The 15,271-nt window shown below is 39.0% G+C and overlaps 1 protein-coding gene and 2 long non-coding RNA genes across 4 annotated transcripts in view; 1 reads left to right on the top strand and 2 right to left on the bottom strand.

The window, feature by feature from the left end:
- Positions 1-15,271, top strand: part of LOC105454336 (uncoordinated protein 58) — a 211,738-nt gene that overhangs the window by 38,669 nt on the left and 157,798 nt on the right. The gene's annotated exons all lie outside the window — the stretch shown is intronic.
- Positions 8,122-9,930, bottom strand: LOC105454339. 2 transcript variants are annotated; one of them, XR_974985.1, is made up of 3 exons: positions 9,854-9,930; positions 9,254-9,513; positions 8,122-9,080 (listed from the first exon to the last, which is right to left on the bottom strand). It is a non-coding gene; the product is annotated as an uncharacterized LOC105454339 (long non-coding RNA). The 2 variants fall into 2 exon arrangements; XR_974984.1 differs by having other exon boundaries at positions 9,597-9,909.
- Positions 10,216-11,159, bottom strand: LOC105454338. The gene is made up of 3 exons (XR_974983.1): positions 11,033-11,159; positions 10,618-10,934; positions 10,216-10,396 (listed from the first exon to the last, which is right to left on the bottom strand). It is a non-coding gene; the product is annotated as an uncharacterized LOC105454338 (long non-coding RNA).

Here is a 15,271-nt window from a genome sequence, read left to right on the forward strand (position 1 = left end):
GAGAGAGGGGGGGGGGGGATGTTCTTCTGTATTCGGGAAATCGCAGAATGGGACGAAAGCAGTTGCAGCAAAGGTATTGAAAGTGGTGAGCTATACTGGTGATTGCTCGGATTAATCGTTTTCTTCGGGAATACGTTTATTTAGCGATTTCTCATTGCTTCATGAAACACAAATTGAGTTCCATGGCGAGTTTACGAAACTTCTAGTGCACAATTCGTGTTGGAGTTAATGTTCAATAATTTGGACATCCATATATGTGTTAATTATATTTAAGTGCCAAGTGTTGGTATATATTATTCGTGGAAGCGACACAACTTTTATTAGTCTACGTAAAATTGACAGTAAGGAAGTACAGAATATATATTCAGGGTATTTTATGCGGTGCCGTCTTTCACGATAAAATACATATATTTTATTGCCGTAAAGGATTCTCGTGACGTTAATGGGCAAATTCAATATCGCGGTATAAATTCTGTTGAACGGTGTAATCGTGATAATCCACGCAGGAGCAGTCGCGCGAGAGACATTCGCGTCTCATTCTCATGGAGCTCGCGCGGAAGCTTACGGGACGTGATAGAAGCGAGTTGTAGTATCAAAGCAGACTTTTGCGTCGGCGATAGTTCAAATTCATTGTGCCCCGCTCGACATGTTTACGTGATAGTCATCCGTAAGCGGTAGATTGTTTGCACCGGTCATTGCATACGAACGAGATGCGACCGATGGATCCATAGCTTATGTGCCCAGACCGAAATAACCTGTCGCGCTTGATTACGAAGGCTATGTGTTTTTTTTTGCCGTACGCCAGCAAACCGTATTGGATTGAATTAATCGGCAGTCCGTAAAATCTGTTTGCAAAGTGTATTGTTGGACGATTTTATTCAAATATTCTTTATGTAAACCGAATATTGAAATTTTTTGCGTCAATTCATTTTTTTTTACTCATTTGTGTTATTATACCGGCGTAACGTAATTAACAAATGGGTGGCATTGGAGTTTGATTTTTACAGATTTATATGATTTAGATCAGCAATTACGTTATTTAAACTGAATAGTACAATGCTGATCATTTGGAATCCTGTTGCATGTACAAACGCTTAAGATTATACAGTCTCATATGCCCATATCGCACATATATTTCGCAGAATAACGTAGGATATTACAGCCGCAAACATACTTGACCGCAAAACCGCACGTTCTCTTCAATGGCTCATTATATTCATGTTAAAACGAAAAATTAGAAACATACTTAGACAATAATTTTCAATTTTTACAAAAAATTAAATTTATCATTTAACTTCTAATATTTAACTAATCTAACCTAATCATTTAACTTTCTAACATTTTTTTAGACTTTTTAATGATATTTCATTTTTCATTTTCTCATTCCCGACTTTTTACACTGAGGTAATTGAAAATAATTGTATTGGCTGTTGTTTAGGCACGAAATAGCTTTGTAAACTGCGGAAATGTTTTATTCGTGAATTAGATTCACGATCGCGAGATTAGATTTTCGTACAAGCGGTAATGAACGCACAGCCGACGGTAGCTCGCGCTGCTCACAATTTCCGCTTGAAGTCGTAGGAGGTATTAGTTCGAGTTACAGAGATGTTGGCGTCTTCGGAGTTGCAATTGCACGGTAGAAGCAACGTAATAACTTCTATTGCACGTGAGACACGATTGCCTCGTACTGTGTTGTGATGTCCGCAGGATAAGGAGACTTACTCTTGACTAGAAATGAATCAGTATCCCGGTAACTGTGCCCGTAATTGCGCCAATTAATGATTTATCCATGATGTACCCAGTGTCTCGTTACCTATTACGCTGCCGAATGCACTAATGGTTTTAATAGTCGATGTCATTTAAGAGAATACGTATAATTATCTCAAATTAATAAGGTTTAACGTAGTTATTCTGCTCGTTAATTAATATTTGTACGCCAGAAGAAACATCGACTGCAGCCGTATTCTCAACAATAAAATGGGTAATAATATAATAATAATATGTATATTACGTTTCAGCAGTCTCGGTTTTGGCAGGCTCGGTTATAAGTATAAAGCGCTCCCGCAATTTACAGTAAAACGTTCGATATTTAACGAAAAATAAATTAAAAAGCAATTTAAAAAAAAGTAATATTTATTTTTATTAACCATTTTAATATTTTGATTAATTCTTCTTTAGCTTTTATTATCGGACTATTTTCCAAGAAAATGCAATAAATTGAGGGTTCTTTATATTCACGGCTGTATCATCGTACGTATATATTATCTCATTATATTCCTATATCCGTTCCTCTTTCGATAATTTCACGTCTACAAATAATACAAGTGTGCCCAAAGCTGAAAGGGTGTGGAAATCCTGTCGTTTGACCATTACGGCATGCGGGGTCTTGGAAGCGGCTCGTTGCATCCGCAATCGCGCGTATTAATCGATTCCCTCGGGAATACATCAAGCAGAAGACGGTTGGAGACCAAAGGGTCACTGTGCACCTCGTGTGCGAAACGAGCCTTTGGAGCAGTAAGCTGGCCAAACGGAATGCATGACGTTTCTACGATCCATGATGCCTTTTGTGGTACCTACCTAGCGTCAATGGCAATCCCCTATATATATTCAAATGCCTGCAGACGGCAAAGTCATTTCTTTTTAGGCGTCAAATATCATATAATCACTATTAATGTAGTTTAAGAAATATAATATTTATTGAGTTTTTTAAACGAAAATCGACATAAACTTTGTGAAATTGTGAGAGATAGAAGAATTTTTGTGTAACAACATTCTAAGTCCGAGCAAAGATCTTATAGTTACACACAATATACTCTTCCTCAAAGACTTAAAACACAAACGATTATAAATCAATACATTAAAACTTCCGAATAAATCCAATCAAATAATTAAGAACAAAGACTGTGGGAGTTTGGTAAGTGTTGTGCAAATTAATAAAAATATTACATTGTAAAATCTTTAATTAAATCAAATATATAATTTAAAAATTCGAACGAAAGATTTTACAATGTTATATTTTTATTAATTTGCGCACCACTTACTGCGCTAAATTCCCATAGCTTTTGTTCTTAATTATTTGATTAAATTAAAATACAATTTTTGTATCTTTTACGATATAATTATGTACAAAAAGTATTATCGTTGATATATTATAAATATTAATTTTCGCTTTACTTAATACAAATATTATATTTAAAAATATTTTATATGTCTCTATCTAGACATCTCTGGTAATATTGTATGAGTGGAAACGTTGAAAGCGTCAGGTTTTCTTTGTGGGTAAAATGTTGTGACAGTCGAGTAGCGCAATTATTTACCAAGGATCATTGACGCCTCTTCATTCTTTTATGCAATTATACGCCGCCGTAATATTGACGGTAAATATCTGGAATAAGCATGAGATGCAAAGCGCTAATACAGAGCAAGTACGGCGAAGAGCAAACGAAAGCGCGGCGATAACAATGAAGTGTACTTTGGAATGCGCTCGTTCGCGCGATGAGAAACGCGCAAACGTGCGAAGCAGGTCGCAAAGTAAGGCGAGTAAACAGTAAAGCAAGACGTGCAAATATTCCGGAATATTCGGTCGGACCAAGGCCCCATCCCACCAGCGAGAACTCTGGCGCGATTAATGCAAGCCTCAATCGTTGCGTTTAATTTATAATATTTGGATAATATTTCTTTAGTTCGCGGTTGATGTAAATTATTTGAGCGATTATAGAAATGCACTGTACGCCGCGCGTAACGCAATCATTCTATTTCAAATACAAACACGAACGAACGCATGCATCAGACGAACATATTTCCACGTATAATTTCATATCACATATATGTGCGCGATATAGAGAGATATCGGGTAAATTCTTGAAGTGATGGTAAATAATTTCGTTGTGTTCAAGAGAATTACACGCTGCGCGAAATCGTTCCGCAATTTAGTTAGACGAAGCGACACATTTGTATTACTCGAGCGAACACTTTTAGATATTAATACAAAGTAGTTGCTGCAGCGTACGTGATTCTCCAAGCTATACGACTATCATTAAGAGGATGGAGTACGCAATCTACGGTTCAATATTTTCTCAATCTCCGCGTGCAAACAAGATAATCGGAACGAGTGTCAATAAAGAATGCATGTCTTCACTGTTACGTATATTGCCTTTTAGGCGAACACAGATAACTCGTGTTAGCCTCGACTGTATCCGGTCTATCAAGTCTCGTAGCTTTTACCGTTACGAGCTTTATATAGCTTGTCTACAGCGAAGGCCATTGTTCAAGAAATATTTTCCACTGGACGGACTGCTTGCTGTCGTTGGCATTATTATTATTATAATTATTGCAACTTGTTATTGATATTGTTGGTGTTTTTCTTATTGTTATGACAAATGTATATTTGTATGCAAAAACGGTAGCAGACGCATTCCATTGCATTTATGATGCATGTTGAAAAATTTGGCTCGAATAAATGTTTGAACGATTTGACAGTTTTACGGAGCAGCGAAAAGCTCCGTCGAATTCACTGGACAAGCGTTGCATATTTTATAAAATGTCATCACGTAGAGGATATACGTTTGCTCTTGTAAATGAAAGTGTTCATCCATTTTTACAATCTTCTATCTACAATTTGTTTTATATTCGTGATATCTTTAAGTATCTTCAACATAAAATTAATTGTATTTTTATTCATTCTCGTTAAAGAATTTTTATTATTTAAGCTAGGTATACGTTTCAGAATTTCGATAACATTACATATCTCGCCCGCACTCTCTTACAACTGTCGCTGCATATCAGCATTATTTTAGCCGTTTTGCTCTCGATATCTCTTGTTTCCTCTTCCCCCTTTTAGCGCGAGACGGTCGACCGAAATTAAAGCGTTCCAGAATAATGAAGTTAAAGTCTCGGCACATTTCCGCATTTCCCCTTTAGTCCGCCGGGAGGAAGCTCCGCTGGAGGACAAAGACAGTGTCGCGGCGAAACGGAGAAAAATAAAGCCGGAGGTAGAAAAAGGTGGAGGAGCAGGCACGTCCTTTCGACCCAAACCACCCTCATCTCCCCGTTGCACCGACCGCCAATGGCCACGTTCCGCCCTGAACACTGGTTAGCACTGTCGCCGTGTGCGCCTCTCTCTCTCGCTCTTCCTTTTTCTCATCCCCCGCGAACGAACACACGCGAACGCGTAGGCGATCATGGATCCGCACACATACATCTGGATAAAATGGCGTATTCACTAAAAGGGTACGAACACAGAATACGAGAGAGTACAATGCGTGCTCGTTGAGGACGGTATAGTGGGTAAATGGATCTGGTCGAAGAGACGTTTCCCCATACATACGGGGCGCAGTACAAATCGGAGCTTGCACGCACGTGTTGCTCTTGGAAAAGTTGAAATTGTTTTTGTCTTGTCGATGTGTCACTTCGATGTAACAATCAAAACTTCGTCGTAAATACTAAAGAGAAGCCAAATCGTTTCTTTGTCACTTAAATTTGTAGCTAAGAGACATGTCGATTTGTGTTTGAAATTTTCGTTACATATGAAATTGCAAATTCACGTTTTGCATAGATCTTAAATACGTACTGCCGAGTTGTGCGTTTTGTCCATATAAAGTATAAACGTATAATTCTCAAGATATCTCGATTTGCTCGAAACAATGTTGTGCGAATACATCTGGGAAAACATTTGAGAGAGAGAGAGAGAGAGAGAGAGAGAGAGAGAGAGAGAGAGAGAGAGAGAAGGAAAACAACGCGTTCGATTACGGCACATCGTAATATATAGTCTCGCGTTCGCACAGGGGAAAGGCACCCGCCTCCTAAATTCTCTTAAGCCTGCTGAGTGAAAAAGGGAAGACCGAGAAAGAACTCTCTGATTTGATAATACCCTGTGGATTTCGCGGTGGGTTTGGTACACGATGTTTCTTCGTGATTTATTCTGCGATCACGTGTATGGTGAGCAAATGAATTTTTATGAACCATCGGTCAGAGTGTCCCCATAAAGATTTAAACGGTCGAATCGATAGAAAAACATTGGTCCGTATTCATGCAAAATCAACGCTAAATATTACTCACCGCGCTTCTGGATTTTATCTATCTTGTGTACATTGAAAATACGGACGACTGCTTTTATTTCATCGGTTTCAATAATTTGATTTAAGTTCTCCTCTGGATCCATTTGAAAATCTGCCTGTGATGTTCAGGATTAAATATTAATAACGTTTAAATATTTCAACAAGAAATTTTAAAAGCTTTATTTCTTTAACACGGATACCTACTTTCTGACAGTTTTATTAAAAATTAATGTTTAAATCTCAAGTTTTGTAGAGAAGTTAACTATCTCGACTTTTTTGTACGTTAACCGTTCATAAATTTAAGAGTCTCGCTGAAATATGTCTGCGCAGAATTTTGCCAAGCTTGTAAAAAATGGTAAAAAATGACTTATTCGTTGAGTGACCTCATAATTTTGTATATAGCTTATTCTACTATAATATCAACACATGCACACAATACTCACATACACTAGTAATAAAGTACAATATGTTCTTAGTATAGATAGCTTCAGAACATAATAATCGTTGCGGAATGACAATATATAACAACACGTATGTATATAATTTCTCTATTTTATAGAAGAAATTATAACATTTTCGTAAATGAGACCAGACAATAAAAAATTAGATAATTAAAATATATAAAAAAAACATCAGAGAGAAAAGAAGAAAGAAAAAAAAATATTGAAAATATTAAAAATAAATACCTATAGACGTATAGAACAAATAATTCAACAAATAATAGCACGTATATTTCATACACTATACGGACGACAGAAAAATAGCAAACGAAAATAAGAGATGATAAATGTGAAGCTTCAGGAACGGAGCTATCTTTACCTTGAACCGCAATATTTCGCGAAATAGAAATACAGAAAAAAATGGCAAAATAGTGAATCATGAAAAGTAAAATAAATTCAATGGGTGCGCGCTCTGGCGCTTCATATATACGTGTTGATAGCATGATGCCAGAAGTTAGATAAATTACATCTTTCAAGAATGCAGCGCTTCTTGTGCATTATGCAATACTTTATTGATATCTTTCCGTCACGACTTTGCTTCGCAATGCAGCATTGAATTTTTAATGCACGCTGTGTATATATACACTTGCAGATTGCAGTTTTCTACTTACACTGCTAAACTCCCAGAACGACGTTTGCTTATCCGCTGTCTTCGTAATTTCTCGTTCGTTTCGCGCGACGATATGCAGATCAAACATCGATTCCCGTGCAGTGTATGAGGGATAGGATAGGCCGAGGCGACGGCCTCTCTGGAGGAGCTGTAGTTAGTAATATAACTTCTCCGAAAACGAGTGTGTCGCTTTTCGCGGCGAATCGCATTCGTCAGTCGCTGCTTCCGCTCCACTCCATTTTTCGTCCGGTCTTCGTCGCCTGGCCTGAAAACGGTCCTCTTCCTCCGTCGGGATGTAATAACTCTACATTTCCCCGGCCCGACGACGTCTCACCGCGACAAATAAAACACGCCGCTACTCGACCGAACAAATCGACTTTCCGTCCTTGCTCATCTATTAGAGCAAGATCGATGGCCGAGTATAGATCGCGGCTCGCTTCTGAAACCGGTAGTAGTCGTAAGGCTAGTAATGCGGGACATTGATGTCTTGCCTCTTGTCCAAGTTTTATCCAATCTTTTGTATTTCTAGATGTTCCGTAGTAACAAGTGTGTACGCACGTATACGTATGTATGTGTGAGAAAAAGTTTTTGTACTTTACACGGCTCTCGTGACTTAAGTTTAGATTTTGAAAATTTAACACATTCTCTAAATCTGAATCAGTGGATAGTCACTGATTATCAATTTACATTCATTGAATGCATCAGTCCCAAGTATGTCACTGGTAATCAGTGAAATTCAACTTCATTGTCTCTCGGAAATCACTAATAAATAAGTGGAATCACTATATAGTCGTTGACAAATCAATGGACTTTGCTGTTCTCGCTAATTGCACAGCGGATTCGGCTCTGTGTTTCACTTATTCATTAGCGATGCAAGGCCTTACTGACTCAATCAGTGACTTTTCCACTGATTTAGATTTAGAGAGCAGACAAGGTAGATTAAAACAATATTTTTATTAGTGTTATTTAAATATGAATTTATGTAGGCACACGATTATTTAATAGAAGTATACTTAAGTAAAGTCACACCAGATAAAAGATTATAGTTTAATTTCCAATGAACTGTATGAAAATAATTGGCCGCGCCGGCGCGCTAATGAATGCACTCTTACGATTGTTCTGTTTGACCTGTTTCTCCATTCTATGGTGCTTGAAATACTTGTTAGTTGTTGTATGAACTAAAATTGAAACCTTTATAATACTATTTACGAATGATTCTTATGATTTTTTCTCCACTATGTCGTTAGTCATAAAAAGATATTTGATCGTTACATGTATATCTCTCTTTCCTCTCTAATACATATTACATCTTCATGAATCACATTATCGATGCTTCACATCTTCCGTTTCTCACTAAATCCTATTGTCTCGATGTTTAAGATTAATCTTCCGCGAATCGTTTCGAATTTTTATTTCCTTCATTTCACTTGGCACGTGTCTGTCGCAGCGGAGGTACAGCGGCAAAGGGAAGCCGAAAGATAAGAAAGAAAAATGCTCACGCAGTCGGCACGGTCGGACCCTTGCAAAATCTGCTATGTCAGGAGAATTCCTGCAGGAGTGTGGGACCGTCTACCGATCTTTGCGCGCGAATATTCCACGATAAAATATTCTTAACTGGTCGCGCGGTCGTATTTGAACGAAGGGCGGTGCCGGTTGGCAGATACGTCGGTGCGCACCCCCTCATTTTCCTTTCCTACTGACATAGCGATTCTTATCTCATCGTCCTCCCGATCTCATGATACCCTGCCAGATACGAGAACGAGCGGAGAGATTCAATTATTGCTCTGAGACCCAATCCTTTAAACGCTCTCCGAGCCACTTCTGAGATAACTCGTTCCGATATTATTTCCTTTATCCCAGAAAGCGATTGTCGCAGACCGTTCCTCATACTTTGTTCTTGCATTTTGAATGTTTCTGAAAATTAAAATAGAGGAGATATAATTATTGCATATACGCTGATTTAATATCTCATAACGACATATATGATTGCTCAAGCAGTAATCTTAAAAGAATCAAAATGTTGAGAAATAATAATTATTATTTTTATATGGAATTGACGTAAGCTACTGCAATGTTCTCAGAATCACCTTGGCGAACTCGAGCTATTTAATCGGCTAAGAGATGCATCTGTTATGTTAGGACGTAGTATTCGCTGTAGTTTCCGCAGTTTAGGCAGTTAAAGTGCCGGGATTGGTAGTTGCACAAGAGGGTGACAGAGAGTATACGAGGGATAATAGAAAGTCACGTATATGGCATTCGTCAACGACCCAAATAAACCACAGTGCTCTGTCTTCTCTCGACCGTATCGTTCGCGCCTTATTAACTTCCGTTCTGCTTCCATCGATTTCTGTGAGACGTTCATAAAAATTGCGAGATTAATTCCCCACAATTCTTGGCGGCTGCGTGACTGTTGCTTATATACGACCGTACCGAAACTTAAAGCTGCTTTAATTAATCATCTCTTGAACGGGAATTATATGAAACTGACAAAGCAAGCGACACAAATATTGCAACATAATAAATGTTAGAAACGGGAATGTTAGAATGTGAGAAAATAATGAAAAAAGAGATTTTCTTCGCATCTCTTGTATCAACAACTTTGTCTGTTCTTTTCAGTTTTCGCAAGTCGGAATAAATATCCGTCCGTAATTTCGACTTGGTACTTCGACTGTAGTTACAGTTCTCACTTGCACTTCTGAGCCTCTAAGCACTTCTTAATCGTCCTTCAGAGGAAAATACCCGTAAACGACCATCCATCACACTCTACGCATCTAAAACGCGTCAAATTCCCATCTTCAGAAGTGCATCGCGAATGTATTCTCGCGCGGATACGCCTAGCAAGACGAAGCGCATACGTCCCAGAATTACCCCCCGAATTCCGGCCGCGTCAGTAATGTAGCATTATCGCGGCGCGTTGGAAAGTCAGCGCGAGTTATGGGGGATGACAAATCTCATAGTTCGCGGGAACGAACGGGAGTACACTTCGGCCTGTTTATGCAAATTGCCACTTACGAGCTGGAGAAGACTTTTTTTGCGGTCTTACCCGCCGTGAAATAAAGCGTGTAACAAGGCTCCAACATATACTGAGCTCGCTCGGATGCATGTGTGAAAATACAATATTGAAATATGTATGTGTACATACAATATTGTTTTTGTAATATCTTATGCCAGTGAAGCAACTTCGCTCTCTCGATAAATTCTATATACTGATGTTTCCTCAGTTCAAGTTTCTAAATCGTGAATTATTGAAAAATTTGATATCATGGCGATTTTCAATGATAGTACAAAATGAATTCAGATTTGAATTGCACGCGTTAGCAATTAATTATCTTATAAGTTCACTTATGTCTATCGATTTTAATTGGTATTAACATAATTAACATATTAATTGTATTTGATAATGTTTCGGGGTTTAATTGTTGTTTGATTCCCCAAGAGAACATTTTGTCACCTGTAAGCTCTTATATGTTCTTGTACAGAATCTTGTAGATACAAGGGCGATAAATGGTTTTCCGTAGTGAAGTACCATCAGCCTGGAAAACATTATACCGCCAATGTTCTCGCATTCATAGCGGTCCTTATCGACCACAAAGTCGTAAATCATGGTTACGTTTAGCCCATTGCGCGGGATAGAGCCCCTTACCACGAGAGGGTGTAGCGAATCCCTCCTCGAGCAATTACGATCCCTGCAGCTATGGCAAAGCCTCGAGGGTCCAAACGAGGAGGATATGGGCGTATTTGAAGGCGTATGATCTACCTATATATGACCTATAGGTTACGTTTATAAGTTTCGTGTCAGTGCGCGTATATGCGTATATGTATTATAAAGAAATTTAACGTAAATATCGAATATGTATATAACTAACAATATCGGACGTATTTGAGCATATAAACGAGCAAAATTAATTTTTAAAGTGGTTATTAAGCTATAATAAATCGATAGAAGTGCATGCATGTATTTATTGCACGTTACGTCAGCCTTTTAACCTTTAAACCACCACGTCTGAAAAAAATCACACTAACCACAATGCCGGTCTGACAGACCGCTATTATGCTCCCGCTAATTTTATAAGTTAATTATAATAAAAATGTATGTTTTCTGAATATTTGTTGATGGGGAAAAGGAAAAATATGTTTTAATGTGAGGATTAACAAAAAAAATCTCGTATACAATAGAAATAAAATATATTTAAATGATGACAAATCTCGTATACAATAGAAATAAAATATATTTAAATGATGACAAAGAAAATTATTGACAAGTAAAGTTTCAATAGCGGTTTGTGAGACCAATATAGCGATAAGTTTAAAGATTAAGAATTATTTTATAGTTAGTTGTAATTTTTAATTGCATTTTTTCCTTCTAAACGTACTCGCGAGTCAGTCCAAATGAGTAAATAAAGATACTAATTTTGCTAAACGCATCTGCGTGCACATCCGCCGTACGAAATCCTTAATATTTAAGCACAAAGCATACATGATGCCGCCGAGCATTTCGAGTTCGCGCTTCGCGCGCGAGGAGGAGGCGGGATGAATAAAATATTAACTGCCAATTTAAGCGCGGGACTTTTCCGGCGACGCTAAAACGAGACGTTTATACGCGTCGGACGGCGACGCGTCACCGTCGTGTCACACCTGAGCGCCGTTATTTACAATCTTCTCCCGGATATATGTGTATATACATATAGGTATGCGCGCGGGCCTTCCAGGGGCGGGTGATGGACGGACGAGCGCGCATACCACGCGTGCGCTCCCCGTTCGAATTCGCAAGGTGCATACGCCGGATAAAATACCAGAACTCCATTTCGTCTGGAATTGCAATTTTGCGGGATTCACCTATGGTCCCTCCTTCCACTCCACCCACCCGCGCCCACCCCCCTCCTCCCCCGCGCCCGCGTTCTCCCTGCCTGCAGCCGTCTCTTCTGCTGCCTTTCTACATCGGAGGGCGCGCGGCGTGCATTATATCAACGTGAATGCGCGCACGGGTGGTGAGCCCGCGGGGCGAGCGGAGATATATGTGGCGTTTCTCTCTGGGAAAACAACAGGCTGCTGGCGCGGGTATGACGCGCATCTTCAGTCGGAAAATTCACTCAAAATGTCGTTGCCGATCGCGCGCCGCGCCGGCGGCGGGGCCAAAGATCACCGGCGCGGCGCGGCGTCGGGGCTCGTCGGCGACGATGACGGATACAAGTGATCCAATTAGAACTTCACCGGGCGCGAGAGGCGGTTGAGCGATTGCTAGTTAACTTATTAGCGAAGTTGTGTCGATTCGGCCCGGCGTTTCATTTCCGCGACGATGAATAATTTGTCGAATTAACGATCGCCCGGGAATATTGCGGCGATGAAATCCCCTCGGCACAAACCGCTTGACAGTCAATGATGAACGTAACGTCCCGTCCACCGCGCTCACACAATACAGAGTTTTTAATACTGCTTCCTTATTGGATTTAAAATTTGTAAAAGCTGTTTTCAAGCCGCGCGTGTCGAAATTGCTGCTTTGACAGGTGTAATTTTTTTTTTACACGCGTGCGTATTCACCGATGGATTTTGTGTAGATTAAGCAAATAATTTTAAGACTCAGATTTAAAATCTTCATATTTAAAATCATACGAGTTTGATAGAGTTACGATTACTGACAGTGAGTTAGAAAGACGTTCAGTTTGAAATATCATCCCGATTGTGTCAAGGGACATAAATGGATTTGAAATCTCGTTTAGCTGGAACGAAATTTTGCACAATTGTGTAGCGCGTAATAATATATATGTATATATACATATACCAACGGCAAATCCTCCTCTGTTGTGACAGCAGAGAAATAATGTTTCACTTCTGACCTTTACCCTTGTTCTTTTGGCGGTCCGCGATCGTGCATCAAAGTCTTCTCGCGGTATGACGCAGTCCTTTGGAGGATTCTCATGTTTCTTCGCGCCTTGTTGAGGAACTCGGCCACGTGGCAATTTCGCTGAGTGGCTTGTGTGTCACGACTTTCGGTTTAGAAACGTGCGAGCTTTGCGCCCTTCCGGTCGCTTCTTTGTCTACGGAATACTGCAAGACGGATTTATAGTGGTCGTTACTTTTAACGTTAATTAAATGCGCATAATCGCGACTTTCTGTTTCCGTTCGCGATGCTGTCTCAATGACCTCGTGAACTCTCTCAATTCAGCTTATAATTGAATGAATAAATGGAAGATATTTTTTTATACATCCACGTAGATGCTCTAAAAAATTCGCATTTCTTGACTAAATACAATTGCCTAAATAGTGAAATAAACTAAATTGAATTAAAGTTAATTACAATATTGTGCTAGTTTAATTAATTCTAGATGCTTTTTTTTTACTAGAAAGATAATTTCGCCTGGCAAGCGAAGCGCGAAACGATTCGGGATGGCGCGTAATCAGGCGGACTTTAAAAAGAAAATATTCAAAGAGGTAATTACACATGGGCGTCTGAGCAGTTTCAGATAACAAGCTGAAAGTTTACCCTTTGATGTAGGTAAGGGAGCGTGGGGTGGATGGGCTACAAAAGGAAGGAAAGGAGCAAAGCTGAGGGCACTACTAAGACTTAACCCTTATGTTAAGTTTATGAGGGGGCAGCTTGCGAGCTCGCAAGCTCGGAAGTGCTGGAGGAACCGTGGGTGGCGGCGGCTGGCGGGTGGACAGAGGTGAGATAGGGGTTGAGTTAAGCTTGTGTAAGCTGCCTACGAAATTATGAGTGGGATAATGTCGGGAACTTCTTCTAAGGGGATAGCGCAGCACAAAATGCGCTACCTCGCTCGTTATTTTTCATTTTTATGCAAAGATATGTGCTTTTCCTTTATCATACCATGGATCGATAATTAAAACTTTTATGATAAAATATGATTATTAATATTAAATAAAACATGTATTTCGCTCGGCTTTTTACGCATTTTTTTTCATCGATTTTTCATTGACATTGATATTCGTGATTAAAATGATGATCGTACAGTGCAAGTGCAGTTGTCAAGAAAAAAAAACGAAAATATTTTAAGTAACAAAAGTTTGCAGAGAAGAGATATATCTGAAATCGGATAATGCGTTGAGAAGAATATCAAGAACGAATGAAACGTCCTAAAATGTCGATAATCGGTTTTTCTTTCAAAAACTTTGCATTGGCTATCGTATGTCGATAGTCCTTTTAACACGCACATATAAGAGCGGGAGCTCTCTCGAGGGGCTTCTATGCTCGTCACTTTGATCCCGAAATTGCAGATGTCTAAGCCAGCTCATACTTTTTCACTTGCCATATCAATACTTCTATCGCGTTGCAGCACCTTGCGGCGATATAGCGCCCGTAAATCGCTTTCATTGTTCCGCGGTAACACGTTGCCGCGATCGCGCCAGCGTTCATCTATGGATTCAAAATGTCGAACGTATCGGGGATTGCATGAAACTGTATTGGAGCACTTCTCGCGATATAAAATCAGGCTACGAAGATTGCTTCCAGGAAACGCCGTTCGTCGGCATAACTACGGGCATATATATGCACATCGATCATGGAAAGTGTGATGTATTTCATCTAAATGCGCGCGGGAAATGTTCCAAAAGGAACAAGCCGGTGTAATGTATTTACGGAACAGTTTTTAAAGTCGTTTGCGGATCGCAGTGGATTCTTTCGTAGGTGTTATATTTTAGAAATAACTGCAGGTTTTGAAATAATTTATACCAATTTTTTTTTATTATGCGATAAGTTACAAATGATAAATTACACTGTATTTCCTAAGATACATATATGTCCCAAATTCTTAAAAATATCTGAATGTTAGAACTATTTAAAATTAAAAAGTTTTTTAAAGATGATTTTGATGACGTTAATGCATTATTAAGTTATTTATGCCGTGAAAATCTATTGCATGTTATTGCAAATATTATTTTAAAAAATTAGAAATACTGCCATTGTTATAAAATTATACATTATTTACTTGATTATATGAAACATAAGACTGCGTAAAATATAACGCAAGTTTATGACGACGGTATCGTAACAAATGACGTAGAAACTAGTGCATTACCGCGAATCATTGTTTTCGAAAACGAGGAAACGATTTATCAGTGAAGCATTATTTGGATCGTCCATCCGCACTCTC

Source organism: Wasmannia auropunctata, unplaced genomic scaffold (assembly GCF_000956235.1).
Source record: "Wasmannia auropunctata unplaced genomic scaffold, wasmannia.A_1.0 LD335986.1, whole genome shotgun sequence".
NCBI classification, from domain to species: Eukaryota; Metazoa; Arthropoda; class Insecta; order Hymenoptera; family Formicidae; genus Wasmannia; species Wasmannia auropunctata.